Below are 22883 nucleotides of genomic sequence, written 5' to 3' on the forward strand. Positions count from 1 at the left end.
TAATTTTCATATCATGCAATACAATTCTCGATGTTCTGATCACCACTCACTGTGCATAGAGGCACCACAATCTTTGTGTAAGAACATATTATGGAGACCCCAAACTTTTTGGAAACTGTTTTATAACAGAGCCTCTGGAGGGATAGTTCTATAAATTAAGTATATAAATATTTGCAGTGAACACGACAGGTTTATAATACCCACATTACACATTATAGAAATTATTAATATTTAATAAATAATTATTATATTTTCACATTGTTTGTGGGGTTTTTTTTTATTCTATTAAATTACTATCCAGAAAAACAACAATCTTGAAATATTCCAGTTTCCACACTGACCACTATAGCAGACATAAAGGCTTCAGTGTGTCCAAGCTGCTCACTTTTCAGCTTTACTGTGTAGATTGGGCGGAGTGAACAAAGTCATGTCATCATTTGAAGGCAACAGTTTATGACAATTCTATATTACTGCTGGATCAAAGGCAGGATAGCAACAACTATACAACAATTACAATTCTGTATGCAGCTCCCCTGTCGGGTCCAGGTTCCCAGGGGAGGAGGTCATACTCATCACTGTCTCTGTGACTTCCATTTAAATTTTAAAAAATAACAAAAGTTACAAAGTTAATGTAAAAAAATAGGAACAAACGTAGGGTTCCTCTTAGATAGATTTCTCAATGTATCTATCATATTATACATAAGACTTTGCCCTTAGAGATCTGGCATGCAATTTGGGTATGGAACGTAACTTTAGTGTTCTTCACTTTGTGAATTGAGTTTCAGCGTGACAAAGCTGTCGGTCTATAACTAGTGTTACCGAACTATCGCTGCTAATCCCTTCACCATGAAGGAGAATGCTCAACTTAGTTGAGCTTGTATACATTTTTTTTATAGGAGACCCTTCATTTTCCCTACATCTGCAATGGAGCGTCAGTAGACCCCAATACACATTAGATGGTTTTGTTGGCCTGCCCTTCAGAAATCGCTGGGTTTGGCTGACAGTTATATATTTGGTCACTTTTAGTACCCTTTCATATGACAGTACTTTTCTTAACTACTACTGAGCTACATCTTTGAATAACATGATATGGTTTTGAGTGTAAGTAACATATGGACAGACACGAATCATTCCATCAGAATCAGGTTATAATCATTTCATGTTTCTGGGCAGCTTAAAGATCTAAAATGTTCTACTGGATAAAACATGATATCTTCTAAGTTACTATTTCCTGAGGTAGGTTCCTCTTCAAATCACTAACTTGCTTTTTAAACCACTGAGCTACATCCTGTGGTTTTCTTTTACCCATATAAATATATGTGTTATGATTAACCTAATAAAAATGGGCATGTAATAAGGCGGAAATTCTTCTCTAGAAAGTAGACTAAAAAGCATTGAGAATGGAGATTGATTCAGTAAGAATAAAAATGACAGATCTATCTATTATCTATCTATCTAACTAACTATCTATTATTTATCTATCTATCTATTATCTATCTATCTAACTATCTATCTATTATTTATCTATCTATCTATAGATCTATCTATCTATCTATCTAACTATCTGTCTATATATTTATTATCTCTATCTTTCTATTATCTCTATCTATCGATCGATCGACTGATCGATCTATTCTATCTATCTATCTATCTATCTATCTATCTATCTATCTATCTATCTATCCCATATCTAGTTATCTGTAGCAAACACCACTTTTCAGACACGCCCAGCCTCTTAATGATTCTGGCAAATTTGACCCCAACATGCCCCTTCAATTGCAACGGGGGTTCACATGGTAGCAGATTAGGAGTTTCTTGAATAGGGCTGCATAATCAGAAGCTCAGAGCCTGTAATTGAATGGATTGGACTTGTGCATGCTCAACCTCTGCGCAAGAAGCCGATCGCCATACTTAGTCTTAAGTACATTTGTGCCTCCTGACTCTCCCCCAATTATATCTAGGGAAAAGAGGATCTGGCTGTTAGAATTTCACAGAAGAGACGTCTCCCAGTGGGTGATGCATAGAGAGAGAAGCTGAGCAATCCCGTGTATGGAGGAGTCAGGAGCGATTGCTATCGGCCTAATGATTGTTCGGCTGGGAGCTATATAATGTCTATGATGAGCTTTAGAATCTTTTTTTAGGACAGTTGAGTGATCTGAATATTCAGAGTATACAGTTTTGGGAATCTAATTAATTTTGTACCAAGCTAGAAAGGTAATCGCTGCTCATTTGATACAACCCACACCTCATATTAGATCTGAGCTTGGTATTATGTATAATGCTATTACTTTGAAACATGGCATATATCTTAAACTGAATTATATATCAAAATCTGAAGCACTCTGGGTTCGACACCTTGGGGTTACCGACTCAATGTACCTCTTGGTATATTGGAATATTGCAATCATGATATTATATAGCACCGTGTACTTACAATTGCTTTTTTTGCCTTTCTACCCAGCTAATTCTTCTCTTTATTATTATTATTTATTTATATAGCACCATTAATTCCATGGTGCTGTACATGAAACATTACATTAGGTCTAGGACATCACATAATTAAAAACTGACTATCTAAATCCTTCTAAGCCCTAGTACGTAGAAGCAGGAAGTCTCTTTTCCCTGCATGAGTCATCACTGGAAAATTCTCTGGCAGGCGGAGGAGCTAAGCAGGTGAATCAAGAGTGGGATGACTCATGCAGGGAAAAGAGACTTCCTGTTTCTACATAGAACTTAGAAGGATTCAGCTGGTTGTTTTTAATCATGTGATGTCATAGGCCTAATGGAAAGAGAAGAATCAGCTGGGTAGAAAGGCAAAATAAGCAATTGTAAGTACACAGTGCTATATAATATGATGACTGCAATATATTAAGAGGATAAAAACTTTGATGGGAGCTCTTCTTTAAATTGAGTCAGTGCTATCCATTCTACTTACTTCATCATGAGTCAACCTAGGAAAGATCCAGGTATACTATAGGAAGGGAGGTTGGTTGTAGTTTTATAGTACTTTACATGGCGTTATTGGGCTGATGCCTAGGAATGAACATTTGTCTTAGCAGTTGGATCTTTAGAAATGAGGCCTCTCAGAATAAAGGTAATGTGGTAATAATGTTTTATTGTTTTTTTCTTTATTCGTCTTATAGTCTTGCTTGTAAAAAAAAAAAAATTCTATAACAATTAGCTGATTTAAAAAAAAAGAACAATTCAAGTTATGTGAGTGTCATATTCGTCATATATTCGTTGGGCTGGCTCCAACACAGAATTCTCTGATAATTTCAGTGAAAGTCAATGGTGTTTTGGTCCTCCATGAGTGCGGCTTGTACTTCACCAACTGCACAAAGTGAATTACTCCAGGATTAGAGCTCTCTGAAAGCTTAAACTGGAAGAGCGGCAGAAGAGGGAGAATTACTGCAATTGTGCTGTGGTCCCAAACCAATATGGATTTGTTTAGAACAGGAAACCTGTATTTTCTTCTCGCTCTGGGTAGGGTGTGTCGGGGGACTGCATGTTCACATTCTGTTCTAAAACACAGGGTTTGCAGGACATATAGTTCTTTCCCAGCTCCACATTTAAAAGAAATATCCTTCTGTTAAAAACTGGTATTAGTGGGACCTGTTGGGTTTGGGAGTATTGTGCCATAGCAAAGCCCACTTTCCTAACCAAAGAACTTAGTAACGCTTTATTAGATGTAATATGTCTATAATAGTTGGCTTAATGGTCCTGATTGTATTTCACTTTCAGTCTGGAAATTCTGGGCGGCAGAGCTATGGGGCATTTCATAGCTGCGTCTCAGTCTCGATTGACAGGATGTGACGTCTCTCCAGATGTTGGACACAGGAGTGAGGGAATGTCTAGATCTGTCCATAAAGGCTTGAGTGTCAGAAAGTTAGAGATCTACAGATCTGGGCCCTTACCTTTCCACACAACTCTGACATTTCTGCTTCCAATTATCAGGCCCAGCTGCTGCAGGGTACCCATGACCTTTGGCATGTCAGGCAGCTCTTTAACCCCTTTAAATCTGACATCTACTTTGTGTATAAACTAAAATGACAAAGGGGCTTATTCACTGCAATTGCATTCAGAAGGACAAATCATGTGAGCAAAGTAACAAATCAAATATCTGCATCTAGAAAACTAAAATTGTCAGTTTTACTTAAGACTAACAAAAAAAAATTAAAAATTCCATGTCCAACCTCATCTGGTGACCATAGGCGTGGTGTGATTACTGGTTAATAACATTCTTTATTTATATAGCGACAACATATTCCGCAGCGCTATACAATTCAGAGGTTCATATATAACAGTAATAAGTAACATATTTAAAGATAAAACAATAATTAATGCAAAAATAATGACGACCCTGCCTGTAAGAGCTCACAGTCTACAATAAGGTGGGGGTGGTGCATATTTACAATGATGATCCAGCCATCTTGAGGGAATGGGGCATAGATAAAGGCTGCATGGGCTAGTTACCAGCCAATATTTGTAGTGCAGTGGAGTTTGATGGAGAATTATGTTCAGGAAACAGTGAATGGGCTATATATATATATATATATATATACATATATATATATATATATATATATAGGACTTCGATTAGGGAATGTCATAGGCAGCCCTAAACAGATGTGTTCTTATGGAGTGCCTAAAACTGTGTAAGTTATGGCTAGTCCTAATTTCTTGGGGTAGAGCATTCCAAAGAATTGGTGCAACTTGGGAGATGTCCTGGACTCGGGAGTGGGATCTACAAATTAGTGCAGATGTTAGTCAAAAGTTGCATAGAGAACAGGTAGGCCGATAAACAGAAATGACGGAGGTGATGTGGAGGGGCGCCACACTGTGGAGAGCTTTGTGGGTGAGAATAAGCAATTTTAATTGGATCCTGTATGGGCAGTCAGTGCAATGACTGGCATAGAGCAGAAGCATCTGAGTACCGATTAGCCAAATAGATGATCCTGGTTGCTGCATTAAGGATGGACTATAGAGGGGAAAGTCAAGTGAGGGGGAGGCCAATTAATCAAGAATTACAGTAGTCAAGGTGAGAGCAGATCAGGGCAACAGTGAGGGGTTTTGTTGTTTCCATGGTGAGAATGGGGTAGATTCTAGAGATGTTCTTCAGGTGCAAACGACAATAGCTTGCAAGTGATTGTATATAGGAGGTGACGGAAAGATTGGTGTCAAACATAATACCCAGACAGCGTGCCTGCTGCCTAGGTGTTATTGTGGTGACACAGAAAGGGAGATGTCAGATTAAGGGAGGTGAGCAGATGGCGGGAGCAGAAGAAGTTCAGTTTTGGAAAGTTGAGTTTCGGATAGAGAGCGGACATGATGTTGGAGACTGCGGACTGACAGTCATTGGCATTCTGTAGTATAGCATGGGTAAGATCAGAGGATGACGTGTATAGTTGTGTGTCATGAGCATAAAAATGGTTCTGAAAGTCAAATTTGCTGATGGTCTGTCCAATTGGGGCCATTTAGAGAGAAGAGAAGAGGGCCAAGGACTGAACCCTGACGTACCCCAATAGTGAGAGGAAGAGAAGTGGAGTCAACAAATGATACACTGAAAGGGCGGTCAGAAAGAAAGGAAGAGAACCAGGAAAGATCAGTGTCCTTTATGGTGATTGAGCGGAGAATAGAGAGTAGGATATGGTGGTCAACAGTGTCCAAAGCTGCAGAGAGGTCAAGAAGAGTGAGCAGAGAGTAGTCACTGTTACGTTTTGCTGTCACTTTGATGAGTGCAGTTTCTGTAGAATGTAGGGGGCAGAATCCGGACTGTGATGGATCTAGGAGAGAGTGAGTGGAGAGATAACGGGTAAAGCGAGAGTAGACCAGGTGCTTTAAGAGTTTAGAGATGAAGGGGAGATTGGAAACTGGTCTGTAGTTATTTGTGCAGGATGGGTCAAACGAAGTTAGGGAGAGAGTGAAGATTTTAGTTAGGCGAGTAGTGACGACTGGAGAGAGGGACTGGAGTAGGTGTGAGGGAATCGAGTCAGGAGTGCATCTAGTAGGACATTAAGAAGAGAGGAGCCTGGAGACTTCTTCTTCTGTGACTGGGTCAAATGTGGAGAGTGAGCCAGAGGAGATGTGGGGAGGAATGGGAGTCACAGCACTTGGTGGCTTGGAGCTGATTTCCTGAAGGATATTTTCTGTTTTCTCTGTAGAGTAGGAAGCCAGATCAACAGCATGGATGTCTGTGATAGGGGCATGCACTTTAAGACTGAGGAGGGAGTGAAAGGTGTCAAAGAATTTTTTTGGTCAAAAAAAACTAGTAGACATTCAACAATTTTTTTCTCCTGTTAATAGGATTGTTCACTTCAGAAGCAAAAGAGAAGCATGTTATTTCAAATAGGATGAGACCAGTTGTGTGTTGCATGGATCATAAGACATGGTTTCCAAGGCCCAACGTAAGTTGTCTAACACTCTGAGGTCCAACCACTAACCTCTTTCCATAGGTCCCTACAGATCACATAGTCACTACTTCCAACCCCTGGTCCAGTCACCTCATAGAGAGGCAAGTTTTCACTTCTGCTGACAAAAGTGTTCACCTACAGTATCCCTTGCTAAGGCCAGGTTCACATTGCGTTCAGGGGCAACGTTAAACGGAGTACGTTACACCGCGGCATAACGCGGTGTAACGTACTCCGTTAACGCCGCCATTGAATGCAATGTCGGATGCATCGCCTAGCGCAAGCCCAGAATGGGTGTGCGCTAGTGATGCGCCGTCATTGAGTGATGGACCCGAGACGCTGGCTGCAGCGTTTCCAGGTCCGTCACTGCTAGCGTGATGTAGCGCAGGCACTTGCGCTAGCAGCAGCCCGTTAGCGTATGTGCTGAACGGGCTGCTGCTAAAGCAATGTGACCCTAGCCTTAGGGCTCACTCAGATATGTGTTTTATTTGGCCACTGTGCAATCTATGTGCTCAGTGGACGGCACACTGACCCAATAAAAAAACAAATTAGCATACAATAGTCTGGTTTGTTTTTAAGACCAAGGTAGAGTGTGTCTTTAGAAGACAACCCCTCCACACGTCCACTAAGATGACAGGCACATGGAGCAATTTGCAGATGTGATTGAGTTTTAGCGCGGTCCTGTGAAGGTGGCCTAAGACCAGCCATTTCCAAGTCAAGCATCTCAAGCGATAAACTACATCCTCTGCCAAAGCTCTTTCTCACCCCCTGAAGCATATTGGCTTCACCATGCTCTGTGTTCCCACCTAGCATCAGGATCTTCAAAGGTCTAGCTAGGACACCAAACCTTCTTTGTTCAGTCACAGCAACATTTATGGACATAGTCAACTGTACTTCCCAAAGTTTAGCCACTAAAGTCATTGGTTAGCACCATCACTTTGCAGCTCTGAGGGTCCTGGGTTCACATCCAACCAAAGATAACATCTGCAAGGAGTTTGCGTATTCTCCCCTTGTTTGTGTAGGTTTCCTCTGGATTTTCCATTTTCCTCCCACACTCCAAAGACATACTGATAGGGAATTTAGATTGTGAGCCCCAATGGGGACAGTGATAATAATGTCTATAAAACCTTGTGGAATATAATGGTGCTATATAAGCAAGTAAAATAAATTATAAAATAAGTATATGGGCACTTTGGTATATACCGTACATTGCAGATTTAGGGCCGATGCATCATAGGTTTCACTCCAGAATTCTGGCAGAAAAGCTTTGAAAAGTTGCAAAATTTAGTTAGACTCCAAAATTCTTCCACTATTGGATTTGCCAGCTTTAATAAAATGGACGAAGCAGGGTCATGATGTGGCGTGATGTCTGCCATTCATGGCGCACGTCAGCATCCGCCACACAACAAGTCTTGCCTCAGCGGGGCTGGAGTAGGATTTGTGGCAAAGCGCACACATCCAATCCTCCTGATTCATGATGAAGAGGCTTACATTTCTTCATGAATCAGCAGCCTCTGACTCGAGCACACCTCCTCAAAAAGGCCAGGGTGAACAATGCTGGTCTTGATGCATCGGACCTTTTTGATTATAGACAATTTTTTCATAAAACCTGTCAGAAACGTCAGGACCTTCCAAAAAAAAACCTTGTCTATGTGAACAGCATTATTGCACCCCATTGGGTGACATCAGACTGGTTGCTTTCTAATATACAGTATATAATCCAATTATAGTAAGAGGCTCAAGATGGATCACTATCTTATATTATGTGATGCATTTGCCAGACAAACATTGCTGATCAGAGGTGGGCTTCTCACTGCATTTGCAGCAGATCTATGTTTAAAGCCCCCATATCTGCTCTGTGTCTGTACATGAAGGCATGGCTATATTTTCCTTATGCATCTTGTCACGACACATCAAATTCAAACCCTTTCCAGATGCTAATGATTTTTGTTTCTGGAGATTCCACCCCAAGGTGCCAAAAAGTTCTCTCTAGACTATAACTGGATCCATGTGTGTGACCAGAGACATTAACTGGAAGTAGCTCGGGCGGGGCGAGCCTGGGTGTAGAACCACCGATGGAAATACCAACTTCTGCTTTTGTGGCTTTTTATGCTGTACGAATAACTAGCATTGGCTAATTCATGTTCCTTTAAAAACACGCACACCCTAATAAGCTGTGACGATGTAGAACTGACACCTAGCATGCTCTCTACAGTACTTTTCAGGGACATATGTATGTTAGGTGCAAGCACAATTAGGCCCCTAGGAGGCATAGACCACCGATAAAAGAAGAGCAGCAGTATATGTGGGATAATGGAGAAACAATAATTTACCATCAGTAATGCTCAATGCTGCTATACTGAGCTATTTCACTGGACATCATTTTTATATTGTAACCACATATTTATTTACTTATTGATATGGCGCCATCATATACCGCAGCGCTTTCACAGTCATTTTCATCACTGTCCCCATTGAGGCTCAAAAGCTAAATTCTCTATCAGTATGTCTTTGGTGGGTGGGAGGAAACCCATGCACACAAAGGGATAGCTTACAAACTCCTTGAAGATGTTGTCCTAGGTGGGATTTTAACCCAGGACCCCAGCACTGCAAAGCAACAGTGCTAACCACTGAGCCTCCGTGCAGTCCTGCTTGTCAGGTGGTGAACTCCTTCTTCATAGTATAGATAACCTCTGGCTCATTATCTAATTTTAGGGCAGCTTATTTGGCTATTGGTCAAATATGCAAGGTTATTATGGTTGTATTATCAACCCCTTCATGACCCGGGGTATTTTTGCTTTTCGTTTTCGTTTTTCGCTCCCCTCCTTCCCAGAGCCATAACTTTTTTATTTTTCCATCAATATGGCCATGTGAGGGCTTATTTTTTGTGGGACGAGCTGTACGTTTTAACAATATTATTGGTTTTAGTATGTCATGTTCTAGAAAACGGGAAAAAAATTCCAAGTGCTGTGAAATTGCAAAAAAAGTGCAATCCCACACGGTTTTCTTGTTTGGCTTTTTTGCTAGATTCACTAAATGCTAAAACTGACCTGCCATTATGATTCTCAGGTCGTTATGAGTTCATAGACACCAAACATGTCTAGGTTATGTTTTATCTAAGTGGTGAAACAAAATTCCAAACTTTGCTAAAAAAAAACAAAAAGCAAATTGCACCATTTTCCAATACCCGTAGTGTCTCCATTTTTCGCGATCTGGGGTCGGGTGAGGGCTTATTTTTGTGTGCCGAGCTGACGTTTTTAAGTATACCATTTTAGTGCACATACGTTCTTTTGATCGCCCATCATTGCATTTTAATGCAACGTTGTGGTGACCAAAAAAACGTAATTCTGGCATTTCAAATTTTTTGTGGCGCTATGCCATTTAGCGATCAGGTTAATCCTTTTTTTCTATTGATAGATCGGGTGATTCTGAACTCGGCAATACCAAACGTGTATGTTTGATTTTATTTTTATTATTTTATTTTGAATGGGGCAAAAGGGGGGTGATTTAAACTTTTATATTTTTTTATTTTTTTCATATTTTTTAAAGCATTTTTTTTTTACTTTTGTCATGCTTCAATATCCTCCATGGCATAGCCTGATCAGCTCTGCTACATAGGAGCGAAGGTCAGATCTCTCCTATGTAGTAGAATTGTTGCATTGCTATGAGCGCCGACGACAGGGTGGCGCTCACAGCAATCCGGCATCAACAACCATAGATGTCTCAAGGAGATCTCTGGTTGTTATGCTGACGCATCGCTGACTCCTGATCACATGATGGGGGGCGGCGATATGCGCATTTCTGGCCAGATGGCTGGAAGCGGTAGTTAAATGCTGCTGTCAGAGTTTGACAGTGGCATTTAACTAGTTAATAGCAGCGGGTGAATCGCAATTCCACCCGCTGCTATTGCAGGCACATGTCAGCTGTTCAAAACAGCTGACATGTCCCGGCTTTGATGCCGGCTCTGGATGTGAGGGGATCTGACCTCGGACGTACTATCCCGAGGTCAGAAAGGGGTTAAAGTGTACCGGTCGTTTCATGCAAAAACCTGTAGCAAAGAATGGTATTGCTGCCCTCATCCCTCACAAAGAGTTAACATTTCTAAAGGTATGCATATCAGTCTAATATGTCCAGGAACTGTCCCAATTCTCATGCTCTATAACTTGCAATCTTCTCTTTTTGAGTGTTCCTCGTCATCAGCATTCTAACAGCACTTTAATGGTGCAGTCAGACGGCCGTATTACTCCCGTGCGGATCGCATCACAATCCTCACACTGGCCGTTGGCTCTCCTGACTTGGGCATGACTGCATGTATTGCTATACGGCAGTCTGACTTCACCCTAAGCGTTGATTCTTCTTTTCTATCACTTTCCAGCATGAACAGCTCATGTCATTGCTCAATGGCTTGCCAGCACTGAAATAAAAGTTGCCTGATTGTGCTTGACAACAGGCAGTGGAGAGAAAGTTTGTTAGTGAGGAGATATCAAGTTGCCAACATTTTGGAGCCATTATTTCAAGGGTAAGAAATATTTTTTAGATTACCGTAAGTGTGTTGCTAATGGTCTACTAATCATATTATCTGTTGAAATGGGGCAAACTTGTGTGAAAGTGCAGTGACCGTGTAATGCCGGGTTTCCATTTATTTATACAATTCCGTTTTCTTGTTCCTTGACTGACCATAACCAATGTAAAAAATGCCTCAGTTGCAATCAGGCTTTTTCAACAGTTTCTACTGCAAATATATGGAGCAATATAAAAACACAACACTTAATAGTTTTGGCTCTGGCTCCTTGAAGGGTTTGGTGTGACAACTGATGCACATGGTGATATGAAGGATCTCGTAACAAACTGTGGGATCAGTTTCCCTTTGGGATATTACCCAAACGCTGAAGTAGGAGAAAAAAGTCAAATGGCCAGATGGAATGGCCTAATTCTCCATTACAGTTTGCTCAAGCATTAAATGGAAAATACAGTAACAAAAAATATATACATATATGCAGTAGCAGGGGTGGGCAATTAATTTTCCTGAGAGACCGTGACTATTGTGGAGGCCAAACTAATAGGCTGAAATACATTCTGCTCAACATTAATATTAACATATTAATTGCAATTATTATATTAATATTATGACTTAATATTGAGCAGAATTAAGTATGCTGACATCACCTATATACTGTATGAGCCCACACACAGCACCTTTATATACAGTATGAGCCCTTACACAGCCCCTATTTACAGTATGAGTCCTCGCATAGTCCCCTATATGCAGTATGAGCCCCACATAGCCTCCTAAATACAAAATGAGCCCCCATATAGCCAACTAAATACAGCATATGCCCCGCATAGCCTCCTATATGCATACAAACATCCAATACACAGCACTCTGCTCCTGTCTCCTGTGCACTGACTCTCTTTACCGCAGACGCAATGTAATGACACCAACGTGCCTGCTGTCTCACGCGTTTATTGGTTGAAGAAGAGGCTGATAGCCCCATCCTCCTGCACAAATGTATTACCGTAACTGTTGTTTACATAGTAACATAGTAACATAGTTAGTAAGGCCGAAAAAAGACATTTGTCCATCCAGTTCAGCCTATATTCCATCATAATAAATCCCCAGATCTACGTCCTTCTACAGAACCTAATAATTGTATGTTACAATATTGTTGTGCTCCAGGAAGACATCCAGGCCTCTCTTGAACCCCTCGGTTTGCATCCTCAGAAGGCAGATAGCTGTGACAGCGGGAAGCCAGCGGCAGCGGACGGGCGAGGGCCGGATGTGGCCCGCCGGCTGCACAGAACGTGATTTGATTTGTTTAAACCAGTGTTCCCCAACTCCGGTCCTCAAGAGCCACCAACAGGTCATGTTTTCAGGATTTCCTTAGTTTTGCAAAGGTGATAATTGCATCACCTGGACAGGCAAGCATTCAATCACCTGTACAATGCTAAGGAAATCCTGAAAACATGACCTGTTGGTGGCTCTTGAGGACCGGAGTTGGGGAACACTGGTTTAAACAGAACCTCTGACCAAGTCCAAAGTGCCCAGGTTTTAGGTTATTTATCAAGGGCACATGGCTTACAAGATTCTCTGCTATGTATTGTTATCTGTGAGTCACTCCTCCTTGGTAAAGACCATAAAAATGAGCATTTATTAAACAGTTCCATATATCTGGAAATGTATGGTGGTGGATAAAAAACAAAAAACAAAAAAAAGCCAGGATACTCAGGGTGACAGCGGGAATAAAGCAAGAGCAAAATCTAGGCCCTTTTAAAGAGGTGATAGGTGTTATCTATCTCCATGACATAGACCCTAGAGCATTGACAAGGTGTCCTAATAGACAGGATACAATGAGTACATCGTGCTGTGATGGCTCACGTGACGTCTAAGCATGTATTCACACACTAACATTGCTGCAGTAATTTCTGCATCTGACAATCATTTTTGTTTTGACAGAATTGAACGGTTGCAGAAAGTTTGGTAGAGTTGGACATTTCTACAAAAAATATTCTGCCTCCAGAGAATATATCTATTATTATTATTTATATAGCACCATTAATTCCATGGTGCTGTACATGAGAAAGGGGTTACGTACAGAGTTATAGATATCTTTTACAGTAAATAAATTTACAATGACAGGCTGGTACAGAGGGGAGAGGACCTTGTCCTTGCGGACTTACATTCTACAAATTTTAGGGAAAAAGTTGACTTGCTCGTTTTGTCTAGTGCCCTAACCTTTGCTGCCCTTAACTTAAAGGAGTTGTCTCAAATTTGTAAATCAGTAAAATAGTAAAGTGATGGTAAAAACAAGCTACTTTACTATTTACCTCCCTCTAAAAATTCTCTTATTTACCAAGAACAAAAGGATTTTAAATTTTACAGCATGTTGCCTAAGTTACCGACCACCCATCAGTCTCAGAGTGACAGTTACCTAGCTAACGTGCACCACCAGCTCTATCACTTATAGTCTGCTCGTGGTGCTCTAAAATTGGCCATATCACTGGATGTGACCACTCTCAGTGCCCTGCGCTTCTCCCATGCTGCAGATTCTTGGGAGAACATATAGTTCGGTCCATCAAAATGGTCGCGCCGCTGTTCCGAAATGTCAATCTTCAGGAGTGCACAACCCCCAGTGAAGCGAGAGCTAGGGGCTGGGGAGTGGAATGCTTCTGTAGATACAGTGGGGCAAAAAAGTATTTAGTCAGTCAGCAATAGTGCAAGTTCCACCACTTAAAAAGATGAGAGGCGTCTGTAATTTACATCATAGGTAGACCTCAACTATGGGAGACAAACTGAGAAAAAAAAATCCAGAAAATCACATTGTCTGTTTTTTTTAACAATTTATTTGCATATTATGGTGGAAAATAAGTATTTGGTCAGAAACAAAATTTCATCTCAATACTTTGTAATATATCCTTTGTTGGCAATGACAGAGGTCAAACGTTTTCTGTAAGTCTTCACAAGGTTGCCACACACTGTTGTTGGTATGTTGGCCCATTCCTCCATGCAGATCTCCTCTAGAGCAGTGATGTTTTTGGCTTTTCGCTTGGCAACACGGACTTTCAACTCCCTCCAAAGGTTTTCTATAGGGTTGAGATCTGGAGACTGGCTAGGCCACTCCAGGACCTTGAAATGCTTCTTACGAAGCCACTCCTTCGTTGCCCTGGCGGTGTGCTTTGGATCATTGTCATGTTGAAAGACCCAGCCACGTTTCATCTTCAATGCCCTTGCTGATGGAAGGAGGTTTGCACTCAAAATCTCACGATACATGGCCCCATTCATTCTTTCATGTACCCGGATCAGTCGTCCTGGCCCCTTTGCAGAGAAACAGCCCCAAAGCATGATGTTTCCACCACCATGCTTTACAGTAGGTATGGTGTTTGAGGGATGCAACTCAGTATTCTTTTTCCTCCAAACACGACAAGTTGTGTTTCTACCAAACAGTTCCAGTTTGGTTTCATCAGACCATAGGACATTCTCCCAAAACTTCTCTGGATCATCCAAATGCTCTCTAGCAAACTTCAGACGGGCCCGGACATGTACTGGCTTAAGCAGTGGGACACGTCTGGCACTGCAGGATCTGAGTCCATGGTGGCGTAGTGTGTTACTTATGGTAGGCCTTGTTACATTGGTCCCAGCTCTCTGCAGTTCATTCACTAGGTCCCCCCGCGTGGTTCTGGGATTTTTGCTCACCATTCTTGTGATCATTCTGACCCCACGGGGTGGGATTTTGCGTGGAGCCCCAGATCGAGGGAGATTATCAGTGGTCTTGTATGTCTTCCATTTTCTAATTATTGCTCCCACTGTTGATTTCTTCACTCCAAGCTGGTTGGCTATTGCAGATTCAGTCTTCCCAGCCTGGTGCAGGGCTACAATTTTGTTTCTGGTGTCCTTTGACAGCTCTTTGGTCTTCACCATAGTGGAGTTTGGAGTCAGACTGTTTGAGGGTGTGCACAGGTGTCTTTTTATACTGATAACAAGTTTAAACAGGTGCCATTACTACAGGTAATGAGTGGAGGAAAGAGGAGACTCTTAAAGAAGAAGTTACAGGTCTGTGAGAGCCAGAAATCTTGATTGTTTGTTTCTGACCAAATACTTATTTTCCACCATAATATGCAAATAAATTGTTAAAAAAACATACAATGTGATTTTCTGGATTTTTTTTTCTCAGTTTGTCTCCCATAGTTGAGGTCTACCTATGATGTAAATTACAGACGCCTCTCATCTTTTTAAGTGGTGGAACTTGCACTATTGCTGACTGACTAAATACTTTTTTGCCCCACTGTAGAACATAAAAAACCTTTAAAGGGAAGCGATCATCAGAAAAGGACCTATTGTTTAACTCATGTTTTTGTTGCAAAAGGTTTTTTAGTTTTTTGGCAATGCTTTTTTTCTCCATATCCCAATCAGTATTAAAAATCTAAAATCTAAATCTCGAAATTTACATGCTGGAGTTTTTTTTACACTTTTCCTTATGTTTCATGAAACAATACAGCAGCATGTAAAAGTGTGGGTATCCTTGGTCAAAATTACTGTTATTGTGAATAGTGCCAGAAAGTTAAGTATGGCACACAAATATATATACAGTCAGACCAAAAGTTTGGACACACCTTCTCCTTTAAAGATTTTTCTGTATTTTCATGACTATGATAATTGTACATTTACACTGAAGGCATCAAAACTGTGAATTAGCACATGTGGAATTATATACTTAACAAAAAAGTGTGAAACAACTGAAATTGTGTCTTATATTCTAGGTTCTTCAAAGTAGCCACCTTTTGCTTTGATGACTGCTTTGCGCACTCTTGGCATTCTCTTGATGAGCTTCAAGAGGTAATCACCGGAAATGGTTTTCACTTCACAGGTGTGCCCTGTCAGATTTAATAAGTGGGATTTCTTGCCTTATAAATGGGGTTGGGACCATCAGTTGTGTTGTGCAGAAGTCTGGTGGATACACAGCTGATAGTCCTACTGAATAGACTGTTAGAATTTGTAATATGGCAAGAAAAAAGCAGCTAAGTAAAGAAAAATGAGTGGCCATGATTACTTTAAGACATGAAGGTCAGTCAGTCCGAAAAATTGGGAAAACTTTGAAACTGTCCCCAAGTGCAGTGACAAAAACCATCAAGCGCTACAAATAAACTGGCTCACATGAGGACCGACCCAGGAAAGGAAGACCAAGAGTCACCTCTGCTTCTGAGGATAAGTTTATCCGAGTCACCAGCCTCAGAAATCGCAGGTTAACAGCAGCTCAGATTAGAGACCAGGTCAATGCCACACAGAGTTCTAGCAGCAGACACATCTCTACAACAACTGTTAAGAGGAGACTTTGTGCAGCAGGCCTTCATGGTAAAATAGCTGCTAGGAAACTACTGCTAAGGACAGGCAACAAGCAGAAGAGACTTGTTTGGGCTAAAGAACACAAGGAATGGACATTAGACCAGTGGAAATCTGTGCTTTGCTCTGATGAGTCCAAATTTGAGATCTTTGGTTCCAACCACCGTGTCTTTGTGCGATGCAGAAAAGGTGAACGGATTATTATTATTTATTATTATAGCGCCATTTATTCCATGGCACTTTACATGTGAGGAGGGGTATACATAATAAAAACAAGTACTGACTCTACATGCCTGGTTCCCACCGTGAAGCATGGAGGAGGTGTGATGGTGTGGGGGTGCTTTGCTGGTGACACTGTTGGAGATTTATTCAAAATTAAAGCCATACATAACCAGCATGGCTACCACAGCATCTTGTAGCGGTATGCTATTCCATCCGGTTTGCGTTTAGTTGAACCATCATTTATTTTTCAACAGGACAATGACCCCAAACACACCTCCAGGCTGTGTAAGGGATATTTGACCAAGAAGGAGAGTGATGGGATGCTACGCCAGATGACCTGGCCTCTACAATCACCAGACCTGAACCGAATTGAGATGGTTTGGGGTGAGCTGGACCGCAGAGTGAAGGCAAAAGGGCCAACAAGTGCTAAGCATCTCTGGGAACTCCTTCAAGATTGTTGGAAGACCATTCCCGGTGACTACCTCTTGAAGCTCATCAAGAGAATGCCAAGAGTGTGCAAAGCAGTCATCAAAGCAAAATGTGGCTTTGAAGAACCTAGAATATAAGACATAATTTCAGTTGTTTAACACTTTTTTGTTAAGTATATAATTCCACATGTGTTAATTCATAGTTTTGATGCCTTCAGTGTGAATGTACAATTTTCATAGTCATGAAAATACAGAAAAATCTTTAAATGAGAAGGTGTGTCCAAAATTTTTATCTGTATTGTATATATATTGTCATCTTTTACATTTTAAAAATTAAAAGTTTGTGCACCCTGCATAGGTAGTATCAAGTAGCACCCCCTTTTGCAAGTATTACAGCTTGTAAACTTCTTTTGTAGCCAGACAAGAGTCTGTATTTGTTTGACGGATTTTCTTCCTTGGAAAATTCTTCCAGTTCAGTGAGATTCCTTGGTCGTCTTACATGCACTGCTATTTTGAGGTCTAGCCACAGATTTTTCAATGATGTTCAGATCAGGGGACTGTGAGGGCCATTGTAAAACCTTCAGCTTGCGCCTTTTGAGGGAGTCTATTGTGGATTTTAACGTGTGTTTATGATCATTATCCATTTGTAGAAGCCATCCTCTTTTCAATCTCAGCTTTTTTACAGATGGTGTTATGTTTGCATCAATAATTTGATGACATTTCATTGAATCCATTCTTCCCTCTACCGGTGAAATGTTCCCCATGCCATTGGCTGCAAAACAACCCCAAAGCATGATTTATCCACCCCCATGCTTAATGGTTGAAGAGATGTTTTTTCCCTGAAATTCTGTGCTCTTTTTCTCCACACATACCTTTGATAATTGTGGCAAAAGAGTTCTATTTTAACCAAATGACTTGTTTTGATGTTCTTTTGCATACTTCTGACGCTGAATTTTATGGTGAAGATGCAGGAGAGGTTTTCTTCTGATGACTCTTCCATGAATGCCATATTTGTGCAGGTGTCTCTGAACAGTAGAAAAACGTACCACAACTCCAGAGACTGCTAAATCTTTCTGAAGGTCTTTTACAGTCAAGTGGGGGTTCTAATTTGCCTCTCTAGCAATCTTACAAGCAGCTCTCACTAAAATTTTGCTTGATCTTCCAGACCTCATCTTGACGTCCACTGTTAACTGCCATTTCTTAATTTCATTTCGAGCTATAGGAAAGAGCAACCTGAAAACGCTATGCTATCTTATAGCCTTCTCCTGCTTTGTGGGCCTCCATAATTTTCATTTTCAGAGTGCTAGGCAGCGGCTTAGAAGAACCCATGGCTGCTGTTTTTTTGGCACAAGGTTAGAGGAGGCAGGTTTTTATAAAGCCTTTCCTAATGATGATAGCGAACAAGACATAACCCTAACAGGCTAATTAAGGTCTGAAAACTTGGTCAAAATTATCTGAGCACACAAATCTCCAAGGGTGCCCAAGCTTTTGCATTGGCCCATTTTCCTTTTTTTAATTTTTAAAATTAGAAAAAAATTACTATATATATAAGCTTGCTTAACTCGTCACAATGACACCACTGTACATGTACATCTGACACAACGAACAGACTTAGACCCTATCTTTTGTATTGAAGCCTCTAATGAGTGTGCGCAAAGGTCACAATGAGGGTGATGGGAGCAGGATTACCTGTGACATTTTGGTGGATCCTATGATTTAGCTTCTTCTTTAGCCTACTGAAAACACTTCCTGAAAGGACAAGAAGTATGAGACTATAAAAAAAAGCCTCAGTGGCCAGTGTGAAAATTGCAAGATGACTATTTTTGTCTTTTAATACAGATTTTGACATGAAATGAATTTACAATTGCTGCTACATCCGTAGCCGACCTAATGAGCTATGAACTGGTTGACACTATGTGCAGCTCCCTGCAGTGATTTCTCTAGGTTTACAGACTGTATGACAAGTATGTTTGTTTTTCCACTAAATCAAATAAATCATTTCTATTTCTCAAAATATCCCGACAGAGAACATAATACAGGAAACAACAGCATGATTTTTGTTTTTTAAAGAGATTTTTGTATACTTTGCACTAAAATACAGGCAGGAGCAATACTGAACGTTGTAGGGGGCACTTAGTGTAGATTTACAAACATTGCACAGTGCTCAGCAAACATTTACCAACATTAGGGGGCATTTTTGTTCGGTATGTGGACATTACAGGGTAGTTAGCAAACATTTACATACATTATGGGGCATTTGATAAATATTTACAACACATTATAGGGATTCTTAGGAAACACTTATAGACATTAAGGCGTATTAAAATATCTCCAGTATTTGGGAGCAAGCAGTAAGGGCTAGACCTGTATTTATCCTATCCACAGACGACACATTGGGCTGTGTCATCCCGCTAAATGATGTGCCAGCCTTGACTTAAAGGGATCGTCCAGTCTTAGACTACAAGTCTGTAATCACTCTATGTGACTGCAGACTTGTGAGTCCTCACATTGCACACTGGACGCGCTGTGAGGACTCTTCGGTGTCGGCAACGCGACCGGGAGGTCATGTGACCTCAAGTATGTGATATGCATACTCCCTGCCACATTCCAACTAGACTGTTTCCAATCTCGCTCAATAGACGCCCATTGAATGAGATTACATGTGTCCAGGAGAATGCATGATGCATACTTGTGGTCATATGACATCCCCCGCTCCCAGCAGCGGCACCAAAGAATCCTCAGAGCGCATCGAGGGGGCGATGTGAGGATTCACAAGTCTGCAGTCACATAGAGTGACTGCAGACTTGTAGGTTAAGACTCTTTTAAATAACCTGCAATAAATTGTTCTTGAGGTGGACACATTAATGATACTTTTTGTGAATTCTGCTGATTGTAGTGGTATCCACCCAATCTCATGACTATGGACTCCGGCATGTTAAGGTAAGCAATGGTTATACAGGTTGGATTTCAACTATGTTTTATTCCAAAACATAAGCAACATCAAATGTGACTCTTATCTCCCCCCTCATAAAAGCGAGGCATCATTCACCTGCAAAGCCTTTAGCCAGCTGGTCAGGTAGGGCGGTCAGTATATAGATCGCCTAAATAAAATCTGTTTTGCATTTCCTATTCTACATCTCATTACACACACCTTTTTAGCATTTAATTAGCAAATGATTAGAGGGGGTTGTAGAGTACACGGACAACCTCCCCCCCATCTCAATCAACATGTTTGCACCAGTAACATAATACCAATTATACTCACCTCCAATATTGGTGTCACCCCAGCGGTGTGGGCACTGGCTCTCCCGCTTGCAATGAGTTTGTTGTGTCCAGTGACCCCTGGATGGCTTTACTCTCCCCACCTTCAGACATATTAGAAGGTGGGGAGAGTATTAGACATATTAGACACCAGGTGGAAGTCAGAGCTATGGCTGGCCACTAACTTCCTTTTGATGTCTGAAAGGATGGAAGACAGGGAGAGTGAAGCCAGCGCTGATCGGCCACAGGGCTCACTTGACATAACAATGTCAAGCAAGCCACAGGATAGCCGATGCCAACAACACAGAGGGGAGTATAGGTGTTATTATTTTAATAGTGCAAACATGCTGAATGAAAAAGGGTTTTCCAAGTAGTGGACAAACCCCTTTAATTAAAATAGTTGCATGACAGTGTACTCTTGATTTACTTTAGAAGATCAGTTTTTGGTTATGTGCACACTGCGTCATATAGACACTGGCATACCTGCATAGTTTTTGAAGCAGAAGACGCTTCAGGAAAATGAGGGCGTTTTTTTTTCTTGAAGCGTCTTTTGTGACATCTTTCTGGACATCATTTGCTGCCAGTGTTTTTCTTAAATTCGATGTACAGCATCGTGGAAAGTGCTTGTTGTCACTACTTTTAAGCACTTCCTGATGGATAAGGCTCCAAACTAGGCACTGTCCTACTAGAATATGCGCACGTCTTTTTCTGGAGACTTCTGCTTGAAAAGGCACTAAAGAAATGCTAAAAAGAATGAACATTTGCATCGCGATGTCAAAACAACTTGCTGTGAATATGTTCAGTCTTTTTGAGCTTCTTTTTACAGCTTCAGGCTTCCAAAGCCATGAAGCAAAAAGAAGTGACCTGACCATCTTTGGCTACGTTCACATTTGCGTTGCGCGCCGCTGCGTCGGCGACCCAACGCACGACGCACAAAAAACGTGCGCAAAAACGCTGCGTTTTGCGACGCGTGCGTCGTTTTTTGACGAAAATCGGACGCACAAAAAATGCAACTTGTTGCATTTTCTTGCGTCCGACGCTAGCGTCGGAAACGACGCACGTGTCGAAAAACGCGACCAAAAAAACGCACGCGTCCCCTATGTTAAACATAGGGGCGCGTCGCCGCTGCGTCGCCGACGCAACAGCGACGCACATTAGCGTAACGCTAATGTGAACGTAGCCTTTCCGGCAAGTTCCACTGGGAAGTCACTCAATGGTTTATATGAAAATATCCCCCCAAAAAATCTGCTGGTGAAAACGACGATTAAAAAAAATACTACAGAAAAAGACACTTCAGGACAAAAAACGCCGGAATGTCATGAAGCATCTTTTTATGGCAAAACTCAGCAGGTATATTCCAGTGGGTAAAGATGCCATGTACACATAACCTAAAAAGGCTATAAAAAAAAGCTCAGGAAAAAGCTCTGGAAAAACACCTAGAAAACTCTTCTTCAGGATAAGTTTCAGCAAACAAAAAACTCCGAAAATAAAATCCCCAAATTAATTATATAAATATGTCCAAAGTAGATGCCACCAACACATGCAAGGGATGAAAGTCGCTTTTTCTTGTACATGGCTAGAACGTAGAGCGACAGTACATGATGGGATTCACATTTCTCTCTAGTTTATGGATGTTGCCAAATCTTGACCAATGTTGTATTTACTACATATAGAGAAACCACGGATCTGTACTCTCCCTATAGAAGTAAGTCAAGTATATATATATATATATATACATATATATATATATATATATATATGTCAGTTACATCACTCCAAGCTCCAATATTCTCAGCATAGTCATTAAAAAGAGTCTAAAACACTGATTGTTCAGACTCCGTTGGCTTCTATGGTCCTTCATTGGATGTTTCTTTCAACAATAAAGAAGTACGTTTGTAGTTTCCTAGTTTTTTTTTCTGAAAAGACTCAGTAAAGGCTGTTAAAAGGAAAGTGCTGCCATATTTCATTACTGACGGCCTTGTAAATAGTTCCTAAGAGAAGATCGGGTCAATCGGTGGCATTTCTCCAATTGGGGTAAGCCATGCCAATTCCATAATGCAGTTTTGGAAGAACCAGGAACGACACCACATCCAATTAATAGGCATGCTTACCTCTCCTATAACTTAAAAAATCCCCCTGAATTCCTGCCAGCAGGGGCTATGGTTGGGGTTATGGCGTGGCCGATCAGAGGCACTCCCAAAGTGAGAGGCTCCATTCAGTTCTTGCTTTTTTGCCTCTTCCCTCCCGAGAGTTTGCTCCTGATATTAGAGCTTCGCTTTAAATGATTCCATGTTCTTTCCAGGCATTCACTGCTAGGCAAAATAAAGTGACGATTTAGGAAAAGATGTGAAACATATGTACGGAGAGAGGGAGAAGGTGAGAAAAAAGGGAGACAGATTAACTATCGAGATTGGAAACCAGTGTAGAAAGACACAGAAAGAAAAACAGGAAATGAAGGGAGAAACGGCAGAGGGTCAAACAGATAGAGAAATATTTGGTGACACGGAGGAAAATATTTCATAAAAGCACAAAATGCTGCCGCATATGAAAAAAGAAAACAAAAAACCCCCAAAACAATCAGATTGTTGAAGCCGTAATGTAACATATAGGAAAGTTACAGAAAAAAAGACAGATAACGGGACAGGAAAAGTGTAAGACGAAAACAATATCATGGTGTAACCACCAAGAAGAAAGGGAAATGGTTCATGAGAAAGGAAAGTAAGAGCAGAA

General features: G+C 41.0%; 1 protein-coding gene across 3 annotated transcripts in view; it reads left to right on the forward strand.

Moving 5' to 3' along the window:
• The window catches only part of RARG (retinoic acid receptor gamma), a 235150-nt gene that overhangs the window by 134181 nt on the left and 78086 nt on the right, over window positions 1–22883 (forward strand). The window contains exon 1 of one of the 3 annotated variants that reach the window (XM_069758774.1): window positions 10799–10926. The exons of the other annotated variants lie outside the window; for them this stretch is intronic. The gene's annotated coding sequence lies outside the window, so the exon portion shown is untranslated. Of the gene's footprint in view, window positions 1–10798; window positions 10927–22883 lie in introns of those variants that run through there. 3 annotated transcript variants of the gene reach the window in all.

This window comes from Ranitomeya imitator, chromosome 3 (genome assembly GCF_032444005.1).
Source record: "Ranitomeya imitator isolate aRanImi1 chromosome 3, aRanImi1.pri, whole genome shotgun sequence".
Lineage (NCBI taxonomy): Eukaryota > Metazoa > Chordata > Amphibia > Anura > Dendrobatidae > Ranitomeya > Ranitomeya imitator.